At 37.1% G+C, this 26,233-nt stretch overlaps 1 pseudogene; it reads left to right on the forward strand.

Moving 5' to 3' along the window:
• Positions 1-24,506: 24,506 nt before the first annotated feature.
• On the forward strand, positions 24,507-25,244 carry LOC103672707 (annotated as a pseudogene).
• Positions 25,245-26,233: the final 989 nt, after the last annotated feature.

Consider the following 26,233-nt stretch of genomic DNA (forward strand, 5'->3'; position numbering starts at 1 on the left):
GTTGTGGTTCTGATTTTCATTTCTCAATGATTATGGTTGTTGAGCATCTTTTCATATGTTTGTTGGAGATTTGTATGTCTTTTGTTTTTGGAAACTGTCTATTCAGGTCCTTTGTCCATTTTTATTTGGGTTTTTTTGCTACCAAGTACTGTGAGTTCCTTATATATTTTGAATATTAACCCCTTATCAGATATATAATTTGCAGATTTTTTTTTCCATTTCATAAGATGAAATAGGTTGCCACGGGGCGCCTGGGTGGCTCAGTCATTAAGCGTCTGCCTTTGGCTCAGGGCGTGATCCCAGGTCCTGGGATCGAGCCCCGCATCGGGCTCCTCTGCTGGGAGCCTACTTCTGTTCCCTCTCTCACTGGCTGTCTCTCTCTCTCTGTCAAATAAATGAATAAAATCTTAGAAAGAAAGAAAGAAAGAAAGAGAAAGAAAGAAAGAAGAAAGAGAGAGAGAAAGAAAGAAAGAAAAAGAAAGAAAGAAAGAAAGAAAGAAAGAAAGAAAGAAAGAAAGAAAGAAAGAAAGAAAAATTGCCATTTTCTAGCTTTTTGGTTTGATGTAATCCCACTTACTTATTTAGCTTTCATTGCCTGTACTTTCGGTATCTTTTTCAAAAAAATCATTGCCAAGACCAATGTCAGGAAGCTTTTCCCCTGTTTTCTGTTAGAAATTTTATGGTTTTAGGTGTTATTTTTAAATCTATGATCCATTTCAAATTTCCATTAGGCAGGTTTATGAATATATTGGGGTTGTTATTTTGAAGCCATTGTTTGCACATTATAGGGGAAAGCAAATAAGTATTTCTATTTATGTTGTCAGGAACCAACATTTTCAATGTAAGAGGAAAGAGGTACAGATATAAAAACAAATAAAACACTATGATCTTAATTTTGTATTGAAATCATCAGTGTAAACACAATATCTTTTCCTCCTTTAAAATACATAATAGTTGTCTCTGTTCAAAAGCCTGGAGGAAGTGACAACTCAGGAACAATGAACACATCTGGTGCCTTGTTCCTGCCAAAGTTCTTGAAGAATTCTTCTAGTCAGCTTATTAACTTAAACTGTTTGTGTTGATGTCCATCATTCTGAGGTCATAATGAAATATGGGTGCCCTTTTCATATGCAGACTCATTTATTCCTTCATTTCAGGAAAAAATTTCTTTATAACATTTTCAGGATTTTTTTCTTCCGCTTCTGAGTTCTTGGATTCAGAAGGACATTTTTTGTTGACTTGCTATTTTCCTTATATGTGCATCTTCTTAAATGTGCTTATAGTGATTATCCGAAGCCTCTTCAATTTTTATTTATTATTTGTAAATATTTTAGGGTTAAATTACTACTTTTAGTGTTATAGTCTCAATTTTCTTTTATTACAATTTTTGTCTTTTGCCTTTGAGCTGGGTTTTTTTTGGTAATACATGTATTTTATGTAGTATGAGTGTATGTACATATTTCTTCATTTATTTTTAAGTTTTATTTCAATTGCAGTTAGTTAACATGTGTGTTATATTAGTTTCAGGTGTACAGTATAATGATTCAACACTTCCATACATCACCCTGTGCTCATCATGCCAAGTGCACTCTTTAATCCCCACACCTGTTTTACCCATCCCCCCCCACCTCCCTCCTCTCTGGTAACCATCAGCTTGTTCTCCATAATTAAGAATCTGTTTCTTGGTTTGCCACTCTCTCTCTCTCTTTTTTCCCTTTGCTCTCATTTGTTTTGTTTCTTAAATTCCACATATAAATGCAATCATATGGTATTTATCTTTCTCTGACTTATTTTGCTTAGCATTATACTCTCTAGCTCCATCCATGTCCTTGCAAATGATGAGCTTTCATTATTTTTTATGGCCGAGTAATATTCCATTATATATATCTTCTTTATCCATTCAGCTGATGGACACTTGGGCTGGTTCCATATCTTGGCTACTGTAAATAATGCTGCTATATAAACGTAGGGGTGCATGTATCCCTTTGAATTAGTGTTTTTGTATTCTTTGGGTAAATATTTAGTAGTGCTATTGCTGGACCATAGGATTGTTCTATTTTAACTTTTTGAGGAACCTCCATACTGTTTTCCAGAGGGGCTGCACTAGTTTGCATTCCCACCAACAGCACAAGAGGGTTCTTTTTTCTCCACATCCTCACCAACATCTGTTGTTTCTTGTGTTGTCGATTTTAGCCATTCTGTCAGGTGTGATGTGATATCTCATTGTAGTTTTGATTAGCATTTCCCTGATGGTAAGTGATGATGCACATCTTTTCCTGTGTCTCTTGGTCATCTGTATGTCTTTTTTGAAGAAATGTGGAAATGTTCAAGATGTATTAAGTGAGTGAATAAGTGGGTGAGTGAATAAGTGGGCTACTAAATAATATGTACATTGCATATATACAAAGCATTATAATACATTGTAATCCTATATATGTTCATTTTATGTTAAGTAAAATATGATATATCTTTTGAAAGAAAAAAGACTAGAAAATAATGTCAAACTTACTGTCTGTCAAGTATTGTGCTGCATACCTTACATGAAAGCTCTATTAAGTAGATACTATTAGTATTTATCTACTAATTATTTTTATCTAATAATATTTATTTTAAAATAAATTTCTCCTTATGCTTAGCTCATTTCATTGCTAGTTACATAGGCAATTTTGCACACCTTATAATAGTAGGGATTTAATAAAGATTTACATAAGATAGGGAAATACAGGCAACAAAATATAGTTTAAAATTCTGAAATCAAAATAAACCAATAATATGATTTAACCTAAAATATATCATTTTCTTTTTTAGTTCCTTTCTGTATCCAAGGCATAGTTTCATTATTTTTCAAACTTCAAAAAATGGGGGATACTCTTATTTTTCTCCATGTTTTTGAGCAAGCAAAGCAATAAGCCCTAGGTTTCTGGTTTCTGTAGTAATAAGTAAGTACTGTAGCCATTGGTACTCAGCCCCTAAAATTTTAAGGCAATTTACAGAAGCCCTTAAACGAAAAAGACTCTTGCACTCCTTTTCAGTGTTATGAAGGATTTCAAGTATACATATTTTAATAATTACCATTACTACTTGCATTCTGCTTCTTCCTTCTGGGTTAAATTTTTTTCGTAATTGAATTACTCCTTGGGAGTTCTCCCAGTGGATACTATTTCAGTTTTGATTTGTTTTAAAATGTCTTCATTTCCCCCTCAATATGGCATGATTGTCTAGCTAAGTTGACAGGTTTTTTTTTTTCTCTCCTCAATTTAAGAATTTTATTTCACATTTATCTGGATTCTTCAATGCTATCAGAAACTTTAGGGCCAATTTAAATTTAAGAATTTTGTCTTTGGATGCTTTAAAAAGTTTTTCTTACCTTTTCTGATTTTATTGCAATGGATATAATGTGGATTTCTTTTTATGTATTTGTCTAGAAGATGTGCTTCTTGAATCTGAGGATTCAGGTATTTCTTCAGTTTGCGAGAGTTCTCAGCTATTAACCCTATGAATATAACTTCCCTCCTGATGTTTCTATTCTCTCTTTCTGAAACTCTAATTACTCTTAGGTTGGACATTCTCATCCATCCTCTGTTAATCTCTGTGCTGAATTCTGATGTATTTTCTCAGATTTGTCTTCTAGTTCTTTAGTTCTCTTTTCAGCAGTATCTAATCTTCTATTTTACTCTATGCACTGAGTTTCAAATTTCAGTGTTGATATATATTTTTTCATTTCTAGAGGTTCTGTTTGGTTTCTTTTCAAATATTCCAGTTTTCAATTTATAGCATGTCATTCAAATGACATTTTTTGTCTTTAGTTGTTTCATTCATACTTGTTTAATAGCCTGTAGACAACATTCAGTTGTCTGAAGTTTTCAGACTTTTAATACTGCTGCTGGTTATGACTAATGATTTATTATTCTTTCTCTTAATGGAGATTGGGTTCCTGTTTATTTTATGAGTTTAGATCATAAACTTCCTTGGATTCAGGGCATGTCACTCTAGGACAATTTTGTGTTTGGTTTGACCAGGTACCCCAAGGTATCCCTGCCCCAGGGCCAATTTTTATGTTAATATTTGGCTTGTGTGGTTCTTGGATCATGTGTGTAGTTGTAAATTCAAACTCTGGGGAGGGCTAGAGCTCTGGTAAAAGGTGCCCCAAAAAAGGTTTTTGTTTCAAATCAGAATCTAGGCAGAGTCAGATAAGTGTCCTCATCATATGCCTGAGCTAGTTGCGTCCCTGTTTTTTGTGGGGTTCTTGTTTCCTCTTTGTGCTTCTTATGGACTCAAGACTTTATTTCTTTTTGAGAATGATAACTTCCTTCAAGACAAGGCCATCGCAGTATTGGCTCATAGATGTCCACGCATGTGGACTCAAGACTTTATTTCTTTTTGAGAATGATAACTTCCTTCAAGACAAGGCCATCGCAGTATTGGCTCATAGATGTCCACATCACTCTTGTGATGTCATCTCACGTACTCACTGCTCTTGTGTTCAGTTTGCTATTGCATTTCTGGAATCTTGAGGTTTCCTTTTTTTTAATGGATAGTTCAGCTATTCACATAAAAGTAGTTTGTTTTATTTTACAAAATATATCTGGATGTTTATTATGGGTGGGCTTTTAGGTTATTTATTTCACAATATTTTGGAATTCATTCTTTAATAGAATCATTTTACACAGAGATTTTTAATCACACACAAGGTAGAGATAATAGTACAGTGAATCTCAATGTGCCCTCTCCCAGCTTATCAATATTTTATCAATTTTGTCAGGATCCTTTTTAAAGCATTTTTTTCTAGGGCCCCTTATAGGAGAGTTTAACCTTGCTCCTGTAGCTGAACAAAGGAATTTTGATATTAGCTAGTTTTTAATTAAAATATTCTATTTCATAGTTTTAAGAAATCACCTAGACAAAGCAAAGGCTTTATACAACAATATGTTAACCCTATATTAAATATTTAATTCATCATTATTAAAATTCATATTCCAACATTTTTCAATTATAGGAAAAATTACAGTGTCCCTAGAAACATAATTGAATTAACATTTCCCTCTTGGGTTTTTTGTGTTGGTGTTCTATGGTTCCACTGCACCATTCCGATCTCTGCCTCTCTAGGTTTGCTTTATATCTGCCCTATTTGAATCCGGGCCAGTCTCACTAATCTTGATTCTGCTTCTTTGCTATTTCAACTCTATACATTCATTTACATGTTTAAGCTTCCTGTGTTTCTCTATTTCAGCTTTATTTTCCCAGAGCCCTCTACTCCAGTTACTTCCTTCCATTTTTACCCTAGCATGAGAGAGGAAAAGAGTAGAGAGGTTTCAGCATTTTTTTCCAAGGCTGGGTTTTACAGAGAGTCCTGTTTTTTGTCATCTGACAAGTGGATTGACATTATCCACTAGAGTTGGTAATCAGTAGGAGAAAAGTATTCTAAATTTCCTGTTAATATCTTCTAGATAAAGACAAAACACTTTTCTTAATGTTCAACAAATGTCTTCAGTTACAGTTTAACCAAATGCATCCAATCTATCCAGAGTAGAGATACAGTATAGCCATTAATATTTTCTTGAGAAATTCCCAATGTATCAAGAACTCAAAATGACTGACTCATGATGGGTTGGGCTTTTTACATGCACTATAATTTAGAAGCAGGTAGAAAGCAGCAAACATTTCAGCACAATAGTTGGAAAACTAGAATCAGACCATTATTTCTCTCCTAAGCTAAACTTGGCAAAAAAGTCTCTACTTACAAGGGTAGGGCATGGACCCATCCTGTGTGGGTAGCATCCCTAGAGAGATGTGTGACTCTCCAAGCTGGAGCTGAAATGCAGTTTGTAGGTGCATCTGGTTTCCCAAGAAGAGGCACCACTTTTTTGTGATATTTGAATGAGTGGACAAAGCCAGGGATGCTTGTGTGTTTTGATATCTCTGCCTCAGACACCTTAAAATCTTATAAAAAGACAGAAGTTCTCCAAGTTGGAGGCCCCAACAGCTCTTAAACTGATCATCTTTAGTTCTTACCTAATGTTATAGAGAAATCCTGGGACTGCTGCTAAAAAATCCCTATATGGAGAGTTATAGAGTTTTCTGGATTCCTTTTCTAATCATTTGCTGGCTTCATAAACATGCCAACCTACATAGTTACACAAAGTTCTAAGCATAAGACTCCATGTGTTGTCTCATGCTCTGCTGTTACTTTGTTGAAATTATTAATGATACTATAAATAAATATAAATATTATAAATAATATAAATAAAATAATATAAAATAGTTGGGTTTTTTTAGACTTTATTTATTTATTCATCAGAGAGAGAGAGAGATAGCACAAGCAGGGGGAGCAGCAGGCAGAGGGAGAAGCAGGCTCCCCACTGAGCAAGGAGCCCAATGTGGGACTCAAACCCAGGACCCTGGGATCATGACCTGAGCCAAAGGCAGGTGCTTAACTGACTGAGCCACCTGGGCATCCCATAAAATAGTTTTTTTTTTTTTAAAGATTTTATTTATTTATTTGACAGAGATAGAGACAGCCAGCGAGAGAGGGAACACAAGCAGGGGGAGTGGGAGAGGAAGAAGCAGGCTCATAGCAGAAGAGCCTGATGTGGGGCTCGATCCCAGATCGCTGGGATCACGCCCTGGGCCGAAGGCAGACGCTTAACCGCTGTGCCACCCAGGCGCCCCCCCCCCATAATAGTTTTTGAACAAGGGGCCCTACATTTGCAATTTACCCTGGATGCCCCAAATTACGTAGTCCGTTCTGCTCCTTGATTTTACTGTGATTGGACCAACTGCAGTCTCTTACTTGCCCTTGAATAAAGTACAGTGCCAAGCAATGCCATGAACTAATTGTCATTGACCTAGTCAGGACTCATGCCTGGAGCTAGGGATAGGGAGAGGCCTCTGAAACTTCATGGCTGCTATTCCATTTAGGGATGGGGGAGTTGATACTGAGCATACAACCGAGAAGAACTATTCCATTCTTCCTCCTTTGTTGTTGCTGTTGTTGAGTGGTTACTCGTGTTTTATTTTCTAATCTTACATTGCTTTGTAATAAGATAAAGGTATATTTATTAAAAAGAAATAGTATGTCATATGCATTCCAAAAACTAGAAATTTATTTTAAATATTTCCTTTCGAGTATGTTGAACAGGTCCTCCCTTACAGTCTTATTCCCTGTAAAATATTCCTTTGTAAATTCCGAGAGTAAAGTGGTAAGTACCAGCTCAACTTGAGGCTGACTTGTTACCAATTTTTTTTTCAAGATTTTATTTATTTATTTGAAAGAGAGAGAGAGCATGGGCAGGGGGGAGGGGGAAGAGTAGAGGGAGAGGGAGAAGCAGACTCCCCACTGAGCAGGGAGCCCCAGTGGGGTTGGATCTCAGGACTCTGGGATCATGACCTGACCAGAGGCAGACACTTAAACAACTGAGCTAAGCAGGCGCCCCAGCAAAAAGTTTTATAGTTTATCATATATGCTAATGGTAGGCATTGTAAAAGCGTCACTTAATCCTCATAATAACTGAAAACACAGTAATTTGCAGACGAAGAAACATAAACAGAGAAGTTCAAGGAACTTGTGAAAGGTCACATAAATACAGAATAATAAAGGCAGGATTTGAATCAGACTGTGCAACCACCATGCTATGTGTGGGAAAAGTGTTTTACAAACATGAAAGTACATATTTGAATTATTGTTATTATTCAATCATTCACAATTCTAGAATAGATAATTATATGGGACAAGATGTAGTTCCTTAAAAATTAATGAAAAAGGACAGATGAAGATGTGACAGCTAAAATGTTACATCTTACTTTGTTCTATGGAATGTGAATAATTAATTTACAATAAAATATTGACCCCTCACTGTGTTACAGTGTTGCCACAGTAGATATTTGTTGGATGAATGAATGACAACAGGTTGTGTGCCTTTAGCTACCACCCAAACATCTTAGAATCATGTAGTGTGAATGTGTGTGTATGAATTATATGGGAGAATGACCTAGTAATAGGTATATGTAGGATATTAAAGCTTAAATGTTGGCAAAGACTTCCCAAGAGACCTGAGGTTGTATTAAAAATGTTAAGTCTGGACTATATGTAATTATATAGAAAATATTAAACCCCAGTCCTCGTGCATCTTCTGGCAGGAGTAGCTAGATCTTACTTAACTTTGGTAATTCATACAGTGTTGTACTAACTAGGCACTTATATTTTTTGCCTGTGCATAAATTGGCAAGACATTGGGTTACTTGTGTCCTTGAATTTGTCTGTAAAGTCTTTTGTTTACAAATGCCACAATTGACTCATGTGTTTTACTTGGTCTCATTGATTTTCTCTTATGAGAAATAAAATAGTTACCATGGGGCGCCTGGGTGGCTCAGTCATTAAGCATCTGCCTTCGGCTCAGGGCATGATGCCGGTGTTATGGGATCGAGCCCCACATCAGGCTCCTCCACTGGGAAGTCTGCTTCTCCCTCTCCCACTCCCCCTGCCTGTGTTCCCTCTCTCTCTGGCTGTCTCTCTCTCTGTCAAATAAATAAATAAAATCTTAAAAAAAAAATAGTTACCATGTTTGTATTCAAAGATGTTTACAGAGTTGCTTAAGAAGCCCGGATCCTCACAGAGAGGCCCTGTCTTTAACTTTGTGTTCCGTCTTATCTTTCTGTAAACTTCTTATGGATCTCCCTAAGTACACAAAGTCCTTTCAAATTGGTTTGTCCCAGAAATCCTTTGGACAAAATGTAACTTTTCATGTAAGTTATCTAGAATAGAGAATGGCTTTCATTATTCCATTCTGCTGATGTAGAACCGACCTGTGCTGACTTTGTTGTACAGCCAGGAATAGATAAGATACTAAGCATTCCCGATCCAAATGGACTCGCAGTAAGGACGATAAACCAATTTTAATAACAGATTCACTCTTTTCTTTGAGAAAGTTTAATTTTTGCCAATCTTGAAGAAGCAACTCTATTGCTAAACTGAAGTAGATTCATCAAAATATCCTACAATGAATGAAGTAAACTTACAGTGTTTAAAATGGAATAAAATCTTTGGCAGAATTATACACAGGAGAAGAGGTTATGGGATCAGAAAGACCTGGTTTTAATTTCAACTCTACAGCTTAACATCGTATAACCTCAAATACTCTCTCATCCTCACTGAATCTGTCTCATCATCTATAAAATGGGAATAAAAAAGCTTTCTCATAGGATTGTAGGAAGTTCAAGTGAAGAGTTGTATATAAGTTACCTAGCAAACATCCAGTCTAGAAGGTACTCAAGGATCTTTTATCTATTTTCTTATCTTTAATTGTTGTATTTAATACAAAACAATAAGTGGAAATGAAATTTAAAATATATTTTATATTAAAAGACAACTTGAATAAAAACTAGTAATTTATTTAGGCTTTTATTGTAAACTTATCTCACCCTATCTTCTCCGAATTATATATATTGTTTTTGCCGAAGGTATCAACACTCTTTATACATCAGTTGAACATCAGCAGTATGCTGATTTCTGCTATGTTTTCTCTGCTATGCTGAGGTCTCATGCTAAAAGCAATTGAACATGTCTAAGGATCACGAAAAGTATCCCTTTTAGAGGAAAGGGAGGGCAGCCCCTCCTCTTTTACTTTCAACTGCTGCACTATAGTCCAGAGGGGAGTCCAAGAGAGGAATCAGTCTGGCGGAAGGAATAGGAAGGGATGACTCCCTAGGCCATTGTAAGTTCTAGGAAACAGATAATTAAAAACAATAGTTGCAATAATAGCCATCAACCTTAGTGCTTTGGGTCTCAGATATACTGGCTTGTTCACATCTACATCTATCTTGTTTAATAAGAAACCTTTTAGTGGGAAGACTTTTTTCTCTGTAATCTCCCCATTCATGCAGTGAATAACTATTGAGTGTCTACTATTTGGTATCCCAGTGATGTTATTTCTAGTGTTGTGGATGAATACTGGGGATAAGTAAATAAATAAATAAACTGACAGACAGACAGACAAGATTGTATGAGGTAGTCCTGACACTACAATGAAAATAAAACAGGATAATGTTATTAAGGGACATAGGAGCACTTTGGATGGTTTAATTATGGGAATGGGAACTTTTGTTGTCTCCTGAGAAGGAAATATCTTTTTTTCTTTTGAGCAGCTCACATTGCCATGAACATAAAATAGCACACCAAATATAAGTTACCTTACTATCTTGCATTTTTCAAATGATTTCTCAGTATTCAGTAGTTTCTTTGGCTACTGAATGGGGGTGGGGATGAATTAGCCTTTTGGTCATCTCATTGCTTCAAATATAGTTTGTCATCAAGTGTATAAACTCCAAAGCTGTGAGCCTTACAGAAAATCATGTAATATAAAATAAATGATAGCATGTGGTCAGTGTACATGGGTGTGTTATCTATGGATATAAATTCAGCCCTTGTGACATATCATTACATACTTTTTAGTCTTTTCCTTTCATGGGACATTAAGAATTACCTTCTTAAGATCTGTTTTTAACATAATAACCCCTTTTGTGTTAACCTAGGGTCTCCAAATAGAAGTTATTCAGAACACATAGGTTGAAGATCTGGATTTTTCACAGAATGGCTCTGCATAGCTGGGCAGATGTCTTAGACATCCTAAAATTGAGTTTCCTCATGTATAATATAGACGCGGTACCACTTTACCAGGTTGTGAAAACGAGATAATTGTGAATGAGAGCCTCTGAGTACCTGTTTTCGTATCTGGCACAGGCTGGTTTTCAATAAATGTTTTCCTGAGATTGATTTTCCAGAGATGATGTCATATTTTTTATGGAGTAGAGCTCCTAATCTCAGCTCTTTTAAGTAAGCATCTCATCTTCTAGCACAGTACATACAGTTGGTCATTTTGAAGTTTTCTGTCTGTAAGGTCTCCCTGCCTGTGCTGCTGTCCTGTACTGAAATGTGTTTTAACCTCCCTCACACAATGACTTGACTGTCATAACCTCCCTCACGCAATGACGTGACTGTCATAACCTCCCTCACGCAGTGACGTGACTGTCATAACCTCCCTCACGCAATGACATGACTGTCATAACCTCCCTCATGCAATGACTTGACTGTCATATTGATGAAACTTGCCCAGAATGCCCCACCTTAGCGCTCACGGGAGGCTGAATTCACGTGTCTATGTGTCTACTTCGGTTCTGTCTGAATATTTTAATTTGGATTTTCTTCTTCTCCAATTCCTTTCTTTCCCATTTTGTATCTTGAGTTTGATGAGGTCCAAAAAACTGTCGTGCCCTTAAATTTTTGGCCGAGTCTATCCTAGGGTCTATCATGCAGAGAAATTCCACAGGTCATTGGTTGCCTTTGAAAGTGGAAAGTGTTTTGATCCTGCCCCACTGAGCTCAGCACACTTTGGGTTAGATAATAAAAACAATGGCAAAATGTGTCTTTTCATGAAGTCTGAGACTGAGCTAATGGCTACAATCCGGTCATTTGGGGGAAAGACTTCCTACAGAGTTTGGGCAGTTTTCAGAGAGGTTTGAAAAAAGAGAAGTGAGATTAGGAAGTACACTTAGGAGACTAGGGAAGGCAGTGAGAGGATCAGAAGTAAAGTCTTTGAGGTGACCTATGTAAAGGAAGCAGAAGAAGAGGTTGGGAATCCTTCTGTGGTAGACTGTATTTATTCTGTATGGCAGATCAAAGGGTTAGTTTGGCCATTTTATCAGAGATGCAGCCTTATTTTTTAACACTATTTTTATTAAAATGAAATTAACCTTAGGTTTGGAGAGGTTTTTGTCTTTATTTCTTTGACTGGGAATTATATATTTATCAGAAGAGATGTTACTTTTCTTATTGAGCTCCTTTCCTTTCTTGCTTTTCTCCCCCTCTCAACATAATTAGAATTAATACTTTCACTTCATTTCCAAAACCTGAAGATTCTGCTTTTAAATAGTAGCTTACTTAAATAATAACCAAATTTTAATTATCTCCTTTTTTAAAAAAAGACTGTATTTATTTATTTGAAAGTGAGAGAGAGTGAGAGAGAGAGAGAGCATAAGCAAGGGGATGGGTAGAGGGAGAAGCAGACTCCCTGCTGAGCAGGGAGCCCAATGTGGATTTCGATCCTGGGACTCCAGGATCATGACCTGAGCCAAAGGTAGATGCTTAACTGACTGAACCACCCAGGCGCCCCTAATTATCTCCTTCTTAAAGCAAAAGTAATGAATCTTTATACAAACTAAAAAGAGAATACAGAATTAAAGCAAGAAAAATAGAATAGTCTCCTAAAATCCTATTATCTGCATTCATATTAATATTTTGATTTAATATGACACCAACCATCAAATTCAGGGACTGGAGAAGAAAGAGAGGCTGTGGAGGGAGAAGAGCCATCTATGAAACAAAATGAAATTGGAGGCTCTGACTGACCCTGGACTGTTGGCACAGACAAGATTGGAAACCTTTGCATATTATGTATTTTTTAAAACAGGATCCTGGTATACACATTGTTTTGTGACTTGCTGTTTTTATTTATTATAAGCACCATTCTATATGATTGAATAGTCTTCTAAAACTTCTCTCATATAGCTAAGTGTTCTGTTGTTTGAGGTTCAAAGTATTTTAAACCAATTTCCATTGGTGAATGTTAAGGTGATTCGTGTCTTTTAAAAATTATGAACTGTGTAGAGATGAAGATCCCTGTAAAAAATCCATATTCGCAATCATGATTATTTCCTTAGGATACATTTTTAGAAATTTTACAGTGCCAAAGGATATGCATTTAACATATATAACATATAATATATCATTGCTCTACCTAGCTACGGTCCAAAATAGTGCTTGCCAACTTATGTGCCCATCAGCTAGGCGTGAGAGTGTATTTTCCTCTGTATTTGCCCAGGACACAGGTACTATGCCTTTGTGACTATTGGTACCTTGATTTCCTTATCATATGCACAAACACACACACGCTTATTTGGACATTTGTGTGTGTCTGATTGTATATCTGTAATTATTCCTCCAGAATATATTTTATCTTATGAATGTGTCAGCCTGTTACATCGAGTGAGTTTGTAGACATACAATTCTGATGTGTCTGCTCCTAAATATAATTATCTTGACTCCCCAGGCGCCTGTGCGAACATCACCCACAGCCAGTGTCAGCTGCTGTCCTACCAAACCACACTCACACCGCTCTTCCCGATTGTCCAGAACATGGAAGTGGAGAAGTTCCTCAAGTTCTTCATGTACCTCCATCGCCTCAGCTGCTATCAGCATATCATGCTTTTTGGCTGTAGCCTCGCCTTCCCTGAGTGCGTCAGTGATGGTGACGACAGGTATTTTGGAATCGAAATCATGCTGTGATAAGAGTCCGTTGGAGCAGAGGTGTCTGAGAGGAGTGAAATCATCCCGACCTACCACCGTTTAGTTTTGTTAAAGGAGAAGATATCCCATACCAGTCATAGCCAGTTGTAATTCTTTTAAACTAGAATTTTTTGTGAAAACCTGGAATACTTTTGTTTTTGGGAAGAAATTATTCCGGATGTGAGATTGAGGCAATCAGCCGGGATACTGAGTAGCCGTTTCAGTGAGGGTCTGGCAGAAGACAGCACACTCAAAGGGGTGGCTGAAAAGAGCTTATTCAAGAGAAGATTTATAGACATATGGGCAGGTTAAGAGGCCAAATAAGTGACGGAAGGCACCAGGGTCTCATGATAGGGGACACAATTCCACCACCCAAGTCGTGGAGGGGGGAAAAGGGCAGGCAGCAGCTGGAAAGAGTTGCAGCCGTGGGCAAGGGGTCTTGCAGCCAGCCACGTGCTGCAACCCTAGGCAGAGGGGCCCAGCCCCCGCCAGCCAGCCTGTCAGCCCCGCAGGAGAGAGAAGAAATAAATACTCTGACCTCACTCTCCTCCTGCCCTCCCGTCTGCCGGGGCCTCCCACCATCTAAACTCACCCACAGCCGTTGGGCAAGGGTGTGTTATTGATGTGAGCATAATAGATGAGATCCAAAATCTCATCCAAATATTATTGGGTCCAAAGTCCCAAATCTCATCCTCTGAAACAGGTATAGGTGAGATGCTGGGTGTTCTTGTGGTCAACACTGGAACCCAGAGCAGGGTGAGGAGGGTGAAGGGTCGATGCAGAGGGACAAAGAGAGAATGTCTAGTACAAGATCACATAAGATTAGAGAGCATTTTCTTATTTTGGGTGGGGAAAGAACGTGTGAGGGAGTGTGCTTGTGGATGTGTCTTGTAAGCTCTTTTTTTTTTTTTGAGATAAAATTGACATATAACACTATATTGGTTTCAAGTGTACCACATAAAGATTCAATATTCAGATATATTGCCAAAGGATCACCACAGTAAGTCTAGTTAACATCCGTCACCGCACAGTTATACATTGTCTTTTTCTTATAATGAGAACTTTTCAAATCAAGTCTCTTAGCAACTTTTGAATGTACAATACAATATAGTCTCCATGTTGTATATTACATCTCTGGGAATTATTTAGTTTGTAACTGGAAGTTTGTACTTTTTGATCATCATCACCTTCTTGAAATAACATAATTTCAATATTATATTATTATATTGAAATAATAACTTTCAATAAGAGTAAATCAATGAAAAGTATGTTAAGGAATTTTTAAGTTTACTAAGTATACATTTTTAAAGTTTTCCTGAAGCATATGTTAAATACATAATCATGGAAAACATCAATTATCTTCTGAATTAAAATGTTAGGGAGTTTTCAGAATAATAATGTTAGAATGAAATTCATTTTCAAGTGCAAGTAGATTCCAAGTTATTTGTACTAATTTAATTTGTGTATAAAATATGTTTTGAACAGGACAAAGGCATTTATTGTTTTGACTGGGGAAAGCCTGCATTGCCACAGAATAAAATCTGGGGAGAATAGAAGCCGTAGATTGTTTATTGTAGAAGTAAGTAAAGAACTATGAGCAGATACCGCTTTCAGGAAAAGGTTTCGCTGGAAAGAATCATATGCAGAGCATGCTTTCGTGGCAGTATAACATGGTGGTTGGACTGTTTTATAAATTACTACAAGCTGGGTGGCTTAAACAGACATTTATTCCTTCACAGTTCTAGTAATTAGAGGTCTAAAATCAGACAGGGCCATGCTCCTTCTGGGGGTATTGAGGGTGAAGAAGTCATTTTCTCCCTTTGCCAGCTTCTGGTAGTTTCAGGCTTTCCTTGACCTGTGGCCACATCACCCCATGCTCTCCCTACAACCTCACATAGCCTGCTCTGTGTGTCTCTCTTCTCTTGTGAGGACGCTTGTCGTTCATCTACGTAGCCCAAGATGATCTCATCATCTCAAGGTTCTTAACTTAATTATGCCCACAAAGACCTCTTTTCCAAATAAGGTAGCATTCACAGATTCCAGAAGTTAGGACATGGACACATCATTTTGGGGCTGTCCATTCAACACACAGCAGTGGCTGAGACAGCAGGCTATGGAACCATGTGTCTCAGCCTTCTCACCTGTAAAATGGAGGTAATAGTTGAACCTCCTTTGCAAAGTTCACGTAAGGTTCAAATGACAGAGGGAGCTGGGAATGGTGCCTGGCTTTTATGAAGAACTCAAGAAATGTTAGCAACGGCTATCAAATCATGGGTTGAGAAGGAGAGGTAGTACTAATGAAATTAAGAGCATAAAGAGTATTTCTAACATATGCTAAGTATTGAAGGATTGCAAAAAAAGATGTGGAATACCATATGGATTGAGAGAAAATTGGGTCGAATACTCAAGGCTGTTGGAGTTGGATTCTTGTTCCACTTCTTAATTTCAAACAGTTTCACTTACCTCTCTTTTCTTGAATTTCTCTATGGAGTCATATGTGTGCATAGATGAAACAATGAAAGAAAGCTTCCTGGGGACTCTGAATTCATTTTGGTCAACCTTCTTATTATAATTCAACCTCCAATCTCACTTAAATCAGTTGTAAAATTCTAGTTAAGCTACTCAGTCTTCAGGGCAATTTTAGGTAAAATTTGTTTTTCTCCTGAAGAATGCTCTCATATAAGTGTTTTCTATTATAATGGATAATAATTTATAGTCACTTTCCAGGTATACTTTGGGGACTTATCCTATTTTTTTATTATTACATTTATTATTATGTTTAATTTTATAATTATACTTCCAGACCAGTGCTTCCTGCTGTCATTTAGTGTGTGCATGGAAACCACAAGCTAAATTTAATAAGCATAAGAAGTTCATAAAGGTAAAATGTATTGTAGAAAATACTTCAAATACAGTTTTCTTATATTTCACTATTTTGGATCATCCACTGTACTAATTTTCTCTAACTATTCAAATAATGGAGAATTGCTTATATTCCATCCTAGGCAAAATAGGTACTTAGTAATATTTAAAATTTAGTTTAAAAAGATCTAGTGGAATATATAAATAGTATGGTTTTTAATCTGCCCCTTTGAGACCACAGATTTTATAACATTAACTACATTTTATAACAATAAACTTTAAGTTGCTGCTTAGACTAGTGTTACTATTAATAAATATGTGTATCATCCACTATAACACAGGCTAACTGAAGTGGTATATAATTTATATGGATTCAATGAAATTTATCTCAAACTGTAGAGATCTAGCTGATAAACCATTTGGATAGCCTTAAAAATATATGGGTTAGAAGGAGTAGCTTAAAAATATCAGCAAATAGCTAGAGAGAAATCCACAATTCCTGGGCCAGGAGAATAACGGTTGTTTCTGAATGGCTTTTTGACACACCAGGTACAATTAATGTCTCTGCTTGGAGGAGAAAACAGGTATTGCAAACACATGCTTTTGATGTGTAATTATCACTCATACCCAACTTGTTTGAATAATAGGCTTATAACATTATCAAAGCTGAAGGGGGGTCAGTATGGCTTGGAAGGCCCAGTTTTGCTTCTAGAAGACACCCAGGAGACCTGCTGATGTAGGGTGATATCTTCTAATACTTTGCAGAGAAACTTTGTGCTCATGAGATGAGTCCCTAACATTAAAAACTTAACATGTTTGCTATTGATTCCCCCCCGCCAGAATATTGATTTGTCACTAGGTCCTTCACAGAAATTCTTAATATCTGTGGGAAGGAAACAAAAATTATTTAGCCAGATTAGTTGAGATTAGAGATTGTATTTCAAACCTAGGAACTACAGGACAGTTTTCTGTAATATACTTAATCCCTGTAGGATTGTGATAGGAATCAAACAAGCTTCTTCAAATGAGCCTCTTAAAAACTGCTCTGCTTTTTCTCAAATAAGTATGTTCACTGGAAATTAGAACATTTAACCTGGCAACTACAGAGAAAGCACTTGAGGGGCTTCTGGTTGACTCAGTCAGTTAAGCGTCTGCCTTTGGCTCAGGTCACGGTCCTGGCGTCTTGGGATCGAGCCCCATGTCAGGCTCCCTCCTCAGTGGGGAGTCTGCTTGTTCCTCTCCCTTTGCCCCTCATGCTCTCTCTCTCTCTCTCAAATAAATAAATTAATAAAATCTAAAAAAAGAAAAAAAGAATGAAAGCCCTTGAAAGTCTTAGGGAGGATGAAACCTAATTCAAACTGTACGTCTGCCAATTGCCAGTATTAAGACCTTAGGCATTTTAGTCAGCCTTCTGATCCTCAGGTTCACTCATCTCTGTAATGAGAATGACAAGACCCCCTTCATTGGCTGCGTTTGTGTGTATTCAACAGAATGATTGATATAAAGTGCCCATGCATGGTCTACACTGTGTGGCACAGAGTAACTTCTCCATGAATAGTAACTTACTATTATTGAAATAGTAGTCAACGATGACATATGATTTTCTGGGAGGGTATAAACTTCATCACTTCTTTCAGAGATGCAAGATTTGCATTTTTCCCCCCATTCTTCCCACCTTCTAAACCTGATTAGTAATGTTGAGTATCATTTCATGTGTCTGTTGGCCATCCGTATGCCTTCTTTGGAAAAATATCTATTCAGGTCCTCTGCCCGTGTTTTTAATTGGAATTTTTTTGGTGTTGAATTATAGAAGCTATTTATATATTTTAGATATTAACCCCTTATCAGATATATCATTTGTAAATATCTTCTCCCATTCAGTAAGTTGCCTTTTTGTTTCGTTGCTGGTTTCTTTCGCTGTGCAAAAGATTTTTATTTTGGTGTGGTCCCAATAGTTTAGTTTTGCTTTTGTTTCCCTTGTTAGAGGAGACATATCAAGGAAAATGTTTCTATGGCCAATATTGAAGAAATTCCTGCCTATATTTTCTTCTAGGAATTTTATGGTTTCACGTTTCACATTTAGGTCTTTAATCCAGTTTGAGTTTATTTATTTTTTTACAGGTTTATTTGTTTATTTTAGTGAGAGAGAGAGTGAGAGAGTGACTGAGCAAGCATGAGCGGGGAAGGGTAGAGGGAGAGAATCTTAAGCAGACTCCTCACTGAGTGCAGAGCCTGATGCGGGGCTCAATCTCATGACCCTGGGATCATGACCTGAGCCAAAACCAAGAGCTGGATGCTTAACTGACTGAGCCACCCAGGCATCCCAGAGTTTATTTTTGTATATGATAAAAGAAAGTGGTCCAATTTCATTCTTTTGGATGCAGCTGTACAGTTTTCTCAACACCATTTGTTGAAGAGACTGTCTTTCCCTCATTGTGCATTCTTGCCTCCTTTGTCGTAGATTAACTGACCATAAAATTGTGGGTTTCTTTTTTTTTTTTTAAAGATTTTATTTATTTATTTGACAGAGAGAGACAGCGAGCGAGAGAGGGAACACAAGCAGGGGGAGTGGGAGAGGAAGAAGCAGGCTCATAGCAGAGCAGCCTGATGTGGGGCTCAATCCCAGAACGCCAGGATCTCGCCCTGAGCCGAAGGCAGACGCTTAACGACTGCGCCACCCAGGCGCCCCTGTGGGTTTATTTCTGACTCTCTGTTCAGTTTCATGGATCTATGTGTCAGTTTTTTGTGCTGGTACTATACTGTTTTGATTACTATAGCTTTGTAGTATATCTTGAAGTCTGGGATACCTCCAGCTTTGTTCTTATTTCTCAAAATTGTTTTGACTATTTGAGGTCTTTTGTGGCTCCATATAAATTTTAGTATTATTTGATCTAGTTCTGTGAAAAATGTCTTGGTATTTTGATACGGACTGTATTAAATCTGTAGATTGCTTTGGGTAAAATGGACATCTTAACAATATTAATTCTTCCAATCCTTGAGCATGGGATGTCTTTCCATTTGTTCAAGTCATCTTCAGTTCTTTCATCAGTGTTTTATAGTTTTCAGAGTACAGATCTTTCACTTCCTTGATTAAGTTTATTCTGAGGTGTTTTATTGTTTTTGGAGCAATTGTAAAAGGAATTGTTTTCTTGATTTCTCTTTCTGCTATGTTGTTATTAGGGTATAGAAACACTACTGATTTTGGATTTTTGTAACTTTTCTGATTTCACTTATTACTTTTAATAGTTTTTTGGTGGACTCTAGGATTTTCTATATATAGTATCATATCATCTGCAAATAGCAACAATGTAACTTCTTCTCTACCAATATGGATGCTGCTTAGTTCTTTTTATTTTCTGATTGCTGTGACTAGGATTTCCAGTATTATGTTTAATAATAGGGTGAGAGTGGACATCCTTGTCTTGTTCCTGATTTTATAGGAAAAACTTTCAGTTTTTTATCATTGACTATGACGTTGGCTGTGGGTTTTTTATATATGGCCTTTATTATGTTGAGGTATGCTCCCTCTAAACCCACTTTGCTGATAGTTGAACTTTGGATGTTGAATTTTGTCAAATGCTTTTCCACATCTATTGAGATGATCATATGATTTTTATTCTTTGCTCTGTTGACGTAGTGTATCACGTTGATTGATTTGCAAATACTGAACTATCCTTGCATCCCTGGAATAAATACCACTTGATCGTGGCGAATGATCCTTTTAATGTATTATTATTGAATGTGGTTTTCTAATATTTCAGTTGAGGATTTTTATATCTATGTCCATCAGCGATATTGGCCTGTAGTTTTCTTTTTTTTATGGTGTCTTTGGTTTTTTCTTCTAAAATTTTGATAATATATCAAGACTGGAATTCTGCTATGTTGTAACTTTCATTCACTTTATGTGCATCTTTTGAGCTTTTGCTTTTGCTAAAATCTCAGTAGGTAAATAAAAGTTCTAGGCCCATTTTTGTTTCAGTCCCTAGGGAGGAAGAAAAACTGTTGAAAGAAACAAGTGATATTAAAAATTGCCTTTTGGAAGGCACAATTTGCTCATTTCTCATAATTGCCCTAGGTTTCCTTTTGGAAGCAGCAGAGCTCCCCAGAAAAAATGAGCCCATACTCCAGTTTCCATTACTTAAAGTTACAATAAAAGTTCCTTGTCATTTCAAGTACACAGATGATATGGTCTTCCTATTCTGTTCCTTCATATTACTTGAAGATGGCCATATTACTGAAATGGCCCCAGGTGAATAATCAAGATGGGCACCAAAATTCTTACTGAAATGATTAAAACATATTTGCTATACTAGAATTCTAAAACATCTCCCCCATCATCCAATTTATACTCACAGTTTCTACTCCTGCACAGCATTGTATTGCCATGCCATTTCTGAATTAAATTTTACTGACAATGTTTTAATAAGAGAGTAAAGTTTATCTGCTTCTAATGTAATTTTGGAAGGCTTACTGTGTCCTCAAATGTGTTATTTTATAAGACAGCATGGGCCAATCTCCTTGCGTAAATGCAACCCTGAAATCATCTTAAAAGCTAATTGGAAAATACAGCTTGCTTTAAAACAATTTTCGAAGTATTCATTTATTATATAAAGTCAGCATAGGCTTATTTTATTAACTTTTTCTAAATGGAGAATAATTATATACTGCTAATTTATTTTACTAAAGATTTTATCTATGTCCCAAAAACTCTATTGTGTCACATTTGGGAATGAATGGAAACATTACAGAATTAACATTGTTTCATGATTATAATTTTAAAAGTTTATATAGGTCAGTAGTCAAATAAATAAAGATGAGCTTTGTTGCTCTTACCAACGAAGTATTCTGAAAGGCATTTGCCACTTACTTCTCTGAGTTTATCAACGACCTGGGAAGCAGCAAGCTTTTTTATCCAAACCAGTGCTGGCCACATGGCTGTTGAGATGGTCAATTGTATGACTGTTTCCTTTTCAACGTCAGTTAATCTAGTCCAGTCTGCTAGACTAATCTAGCAGTTAATCTAGTCTGCTTTTTGACATCATACATAAGATATTATATGATAAGTAAGGTTCCATTTTATGAGCCAAAGTGGCTCCAATGTGGGTAAGATATAGTCAGATAACTCATATTACTTCAATTTTACAAAGACATAAAGCTAGAGATTCAGGTCATGACCAGCTCAGCTCTTTCTGACAATGCCTTGTCACATCACTGATGGTGTCTCAAGCACACACATTTTGTCAAGCTCAGTGGAGTCATTTGTTTATTTTTCTCCTCAATAATTCATTGGTATTATGTGGACGTGACTAGAATGTAGATTTAATATTTCTGATTCAATTCATTTGAAGATCCATATGTAAGACATCATTTCATGATGTACAAAAAATCAAAACAGCTGCAAAAATAATTTAACAATGGCAAGTTTCTTTTGTGATTTGTTAATCCTCTATCCCATGGGCCCTGGTAGTATGCCAAGCATTAATGAGAATCAGGATTGTGTTGGTTACAAGTTGTATGGAATTTTATATTCCCTTTCAGGGGTGATTGTGTGGTTTTTACATTATTCACACTCATCTTAAGTCAAGCTGTGTTTATCTGTTGGTATTTCCTTGTTTTTCTATTTTAAGGGTGATCCCCTACTATTGGCATATAAACAAGACACTTAATCTGTAGAGTCTTCATCCATAACAATCTTACTGACATTTTCCTCTTACATGAGAATTATTTTAAGATTGAACAGCACGTGTAAAATTTGCTGACCTAATGGGGAGGAAATCACATGAGCAGGGCCAGCATGAGCTCTTGTATAATCCATATAAGTTGAGATTCTTGTAGTGATGGTTCTGCTCCCAACCTTGCTGAGAGCTTTATTCCAAGTAGGCCACTGAATTAGCCCCTGCATGCGATCCCTTTATTTTGTCAACAGACATTTGCTGACTGTGTATACTAGATATAAAGCCACAAAAAAATAGATCCTTGACCTCATATGGAACTTTTATTATATTGAAGAGAAATAAGCAAATAGATAACAAATAAAAAATTAAAATAAATAAATAAATAGTAGTACATACTAGGTATAAAGCCACAAACAGAATGAGATCTTTGACCTCATGGGACTTTTTATGATATTGAAGGGAAATAAACAAATAAATAGGTAATGAATAAAAAATTAAAATAAATAAATAGTACTATATCAGACAGTGATCAGTGCAATGGAGAAAATTGCAGCAAGGAATTGGAGAGCATTGGGAGAGTGGGGATGTGGTGGCAAGAGGTGCAATTTTAAGCAGAGTGTTGTTCAGGGAAACTTCCCCACGGAGATCTGTGAGGATAGAGAATCCAGGAGATGAAGGAGACCTGAACACCTGTTGCTGTTTCCAATTTATTTAAGCATTTATTGGCACCTACAATGTGCCAGGTGCCTAGGTTGATGCTAGGGATATGGAGGTCAATAAAATACAGTTCTGCCTTCAAGGAACTCAGCATAATAGGGGACGAGACATGAGAATGATTAAATTGTTACACAGTGTGATCAGTTTACAAAGTGTGGGGGTAACAGAGAGACAGAGGAAGAACTGTTTCCATTGACATTATTAAGGAAGTCTACTCCCAGGGAGGAAGTAACAACTGAATTGGTTTTATTTATTTATTTATTTATTTATTTATTTATTATGTTAGTCACCATACAGTACGTCATTAGTTTCTGATGTAGTGTTCCATGATTCATTGTATGCATGTAACACCCAGTGCTCCTGCAATATGTGCCCTGGATGAATTGGTTTTAGAGGATGGAAAGAAGTTTGCCATGTAGACAAGGTGGAATAGGAAGGCATTTCAGGTAGAGTAACATTCTAGATCTATCGTATATTGGGAGAACTACAACTAGCTTAATTCTACTAGGATACAAAATGGGGAGAGCACAAACATATTTTAGGGAATTTTAGAAGTAAAAGTAGCAGCACTTAGTGATTAATTGCATATGAATGGTGAGGTTGAGGGTGAGGCAAAGGTTTTTGGGCTTGGGACTTGGGTAGATAGTATTACCACCAAGAAGATCATGTCTATCAAAGGAGGTGGGGGGGTTGGGCTAATATTGACATAATGTCTTTATCTGGTTCAAGAAGTGCATGACAGTATTATTCCTTTCAGAGGAGTTAAGAACATTTTCTCTTCTGTAAGAGATGACATGATTTATACTTTCATCGAGTGGTTTGCTAGTAAACTGGCTCCCTCATAAAACCAAACTGCTGATTTCTGCATGGGTTGCCGGCATTCCCGTATGAGAGGCTATGGCTCCTACCAGCCTTCTCCACATGGCTTTCTCTAAGTTCCAGTAACTGCTCTTTCTTTCCCTTGTTCCTTAAGACTGGGTGCTAACAGAACTTGTCCCAGCATTCCCCTGGTTGGTCTCTCTAAACCCTGCCAGCACCTTTGTTAAGTGGCCCTTTCATTCAATGCTCTGCAGTGATGCTACTTCAGCAGGTCATTTCTTTGCTGCTGAACCATGGCTATTACAAATGAAAAATAAGACAGACATAGTCCTCACTTTTAAAGAATTTCAGACCAGTATGACCAAAAAATACCTTGACATTTCCCATTATTTTTCTTCTGATGTGAGACAATGACATTTAACATTCTCTTGTACACTTTTCCATCTCCATGTCTAGTGAAGCTGGAAACCAAGGAAACCTCTTTCCTACCTTTGTCATACCCCATCTAAACCATAGCTCTTATGGTCTCTTGAGGCCAACAGAATGTGCTGGCATAGGAAGCTGATACTGCCGGTCCATCAAAAAGAAAACAAGCCATCTGTTATGTTTGTGTTTTCCAGCAGTGGTGATGAGGTCATGCTCCTGTGTCATTTGTGGATTTATTCCTGTGTTACCTGTGGCTCATGTTTATGAAAAGAGGCCAGCTAAACGACACATATTGGAGCACTGGGCTGGAGTCATGGTATCTGCCTATGAGATCTTTTTTTTTTAGGTTTTCGTTTCCTCACAATGTAAAAGGAGGAAATAGGAGCCAATTATCTTGCAAGACTTTTCCAGCATTAACATTCTTTTCATGATGAAGGTCTGCAGCTCTGGGAGCTGCCTGTGACTGTGACTTTGTGAGCATTGTCCACTGAAAAATTTAGGAAAATGTTTTTTTAAAAATGATTGTATGAGTCTTGTCAACTCAGTAGCATGTTTCTGACCAAGTCATATATCAAAGAAAAGTGTATGAGTTACCTACTGCTGCATAACAAATTACAAATTTAGCAGCTTATAACAGTGCACATCTAGCTCTTTTTGTGCTTAGAAGAGCCATGGCTCATGGTCCCAAAAAGCATCTGAAGTGTGTAGCAGTTCCAAAGCATTGGATGCTGGATGAACTGGGTATGTTTGCCCCTTGTCCATCTATTGGTCCCTATAAGTTGAAAGAATGTCTCCCTCTCATCATTTTCCTAAGGAACAGACTTAAGTATGCCCTAAGAGGCGATGAAGTAAAGAAAATCTGTATATAGCTTTTTATTAAGATTGGTGGCAAGGTGCAAACTGATATAACCTGCGCTGCTGGTTTTATGGATGTCATCAGCATTGACAAGACTGGGAATTTCCATCTGATCTGTGACACCAAGGGTTGCTTTGCTATTCATTGGATTACACCTGAGGAGGCCAAGTATAATTTGTGTAAAGTGAGAAAGATCTTTGGGGGTGGAGGGGGAGGTCCTCATCTAGTGACCCATGATGCTTGCATCACCCACTATCCTGATCCCCTCATCAAGGTGAATGACACCATTCAGACTGATTTGAAGACTGGAAGGATTACTGGTTTCATCAAGTTTGACACTGTTAATCTGTGTACGGTGACGAGAGGTGCTAACCTGGGAAAAATTGGTGTGATCAGCAATAGAGAGAGACACTCTGGTTCTTTTGATATAGCTCATGTGTGGGATGCCAATAGCAACAGCTAATGGATTTCTCTTTCCCATGGAAAGAGTATCTGCCTCACCATTGCTGAAGAGAGAGACAAGAGACTGGTGACCAAACAGAGCAGTGGGTAAAGGATCTCTAGGTGACATGATTGGAAGTCTTTATACTTAATTAAAGATAATACAGCATGATTAAAATGAATGAATGAATGAATATAAATAAATAAATAAATAAATAAATAAATAAATAAATAGGAAAGAAAGTTGCTAAGAGAGTAGATCCTAAAAGTTCTCATAAGGTAAAGAAAATTTTGTAACGATATGAGGTGACCTCAACTCTAAGAAGCAGGCTCCCAGTGGAGGAGCCTGATGTGGGGCTCGATCCCATAACACCCGGATCACGCCCTGAGCCGAAGGCAGACGCTTAACAACTGAGCCACCCAGGCACCTCATAAAACACATCTATTATCTCATAGTTTCTGTGGATCTTCACTCTGGGAATGACTTAGTGGGTCCTCTGCTTTAGGGTCTGTCATATGGGTACAATCAAGGTTTTAGCCAGGGCTGAGATCTTATCTGAATTATGTTGGAAGAATTTTAGTTCCTCAAGAGTTGTTGGACTGAGGGTCTGTTTCTAGTTGGCTGTTGGCCAGAGGTCACTCTTAAGCCCTTGCTATGTGGGCCGCAATATGGCAACTTTCTTCATCAAATCCAATAAGGGAGAGAGTCTGTTGGCAATAGAGAAGTCATAGTCTTATGTACCCTAATGATGGATGTGACATCCCATTACCTTGTATTGGTTGTAAGCAAGTCTCTAGGCTGACTGACATTCAATGGGAGGGAGGGGCTTACACAGGGCATGACTCTCAGGAGGTAGGGATCATTGGGACCATCTTAGAGTCTGCTTGCCACAGAGACTCTTTTTTTCTTTTTTAATGGTAAAATAGTTTTAAAATCTAAGCTCTTCTAATACATTTAAAGTTTAGTTTATGTGCCAAAAGTAAAAAGTGATAACTAAATGCAATGTGAGATTCTTAATGGAGATCTTGGGAATATTTGGATAGAGTTCTTAGTTAAATGTACTGTGCCAATATTAATTTCTGGTTCTGATAATTATACCG

This window comes from Ursus maritimus, unplaced genomic scaffold (genome assembly GCF_017311325.1).
Source record: "Ursus maritimus isolate PB19 unplaced genomic scaffold, ASM1731132v1 scaffold_8, whole genome shotgun sequence".
NCBI classification, from domain to species: Eukaryota; Metazoa; Chordata; class Mammalia; order Carnivora; family Ursidae; genus Ursus; species Ursus maritimus.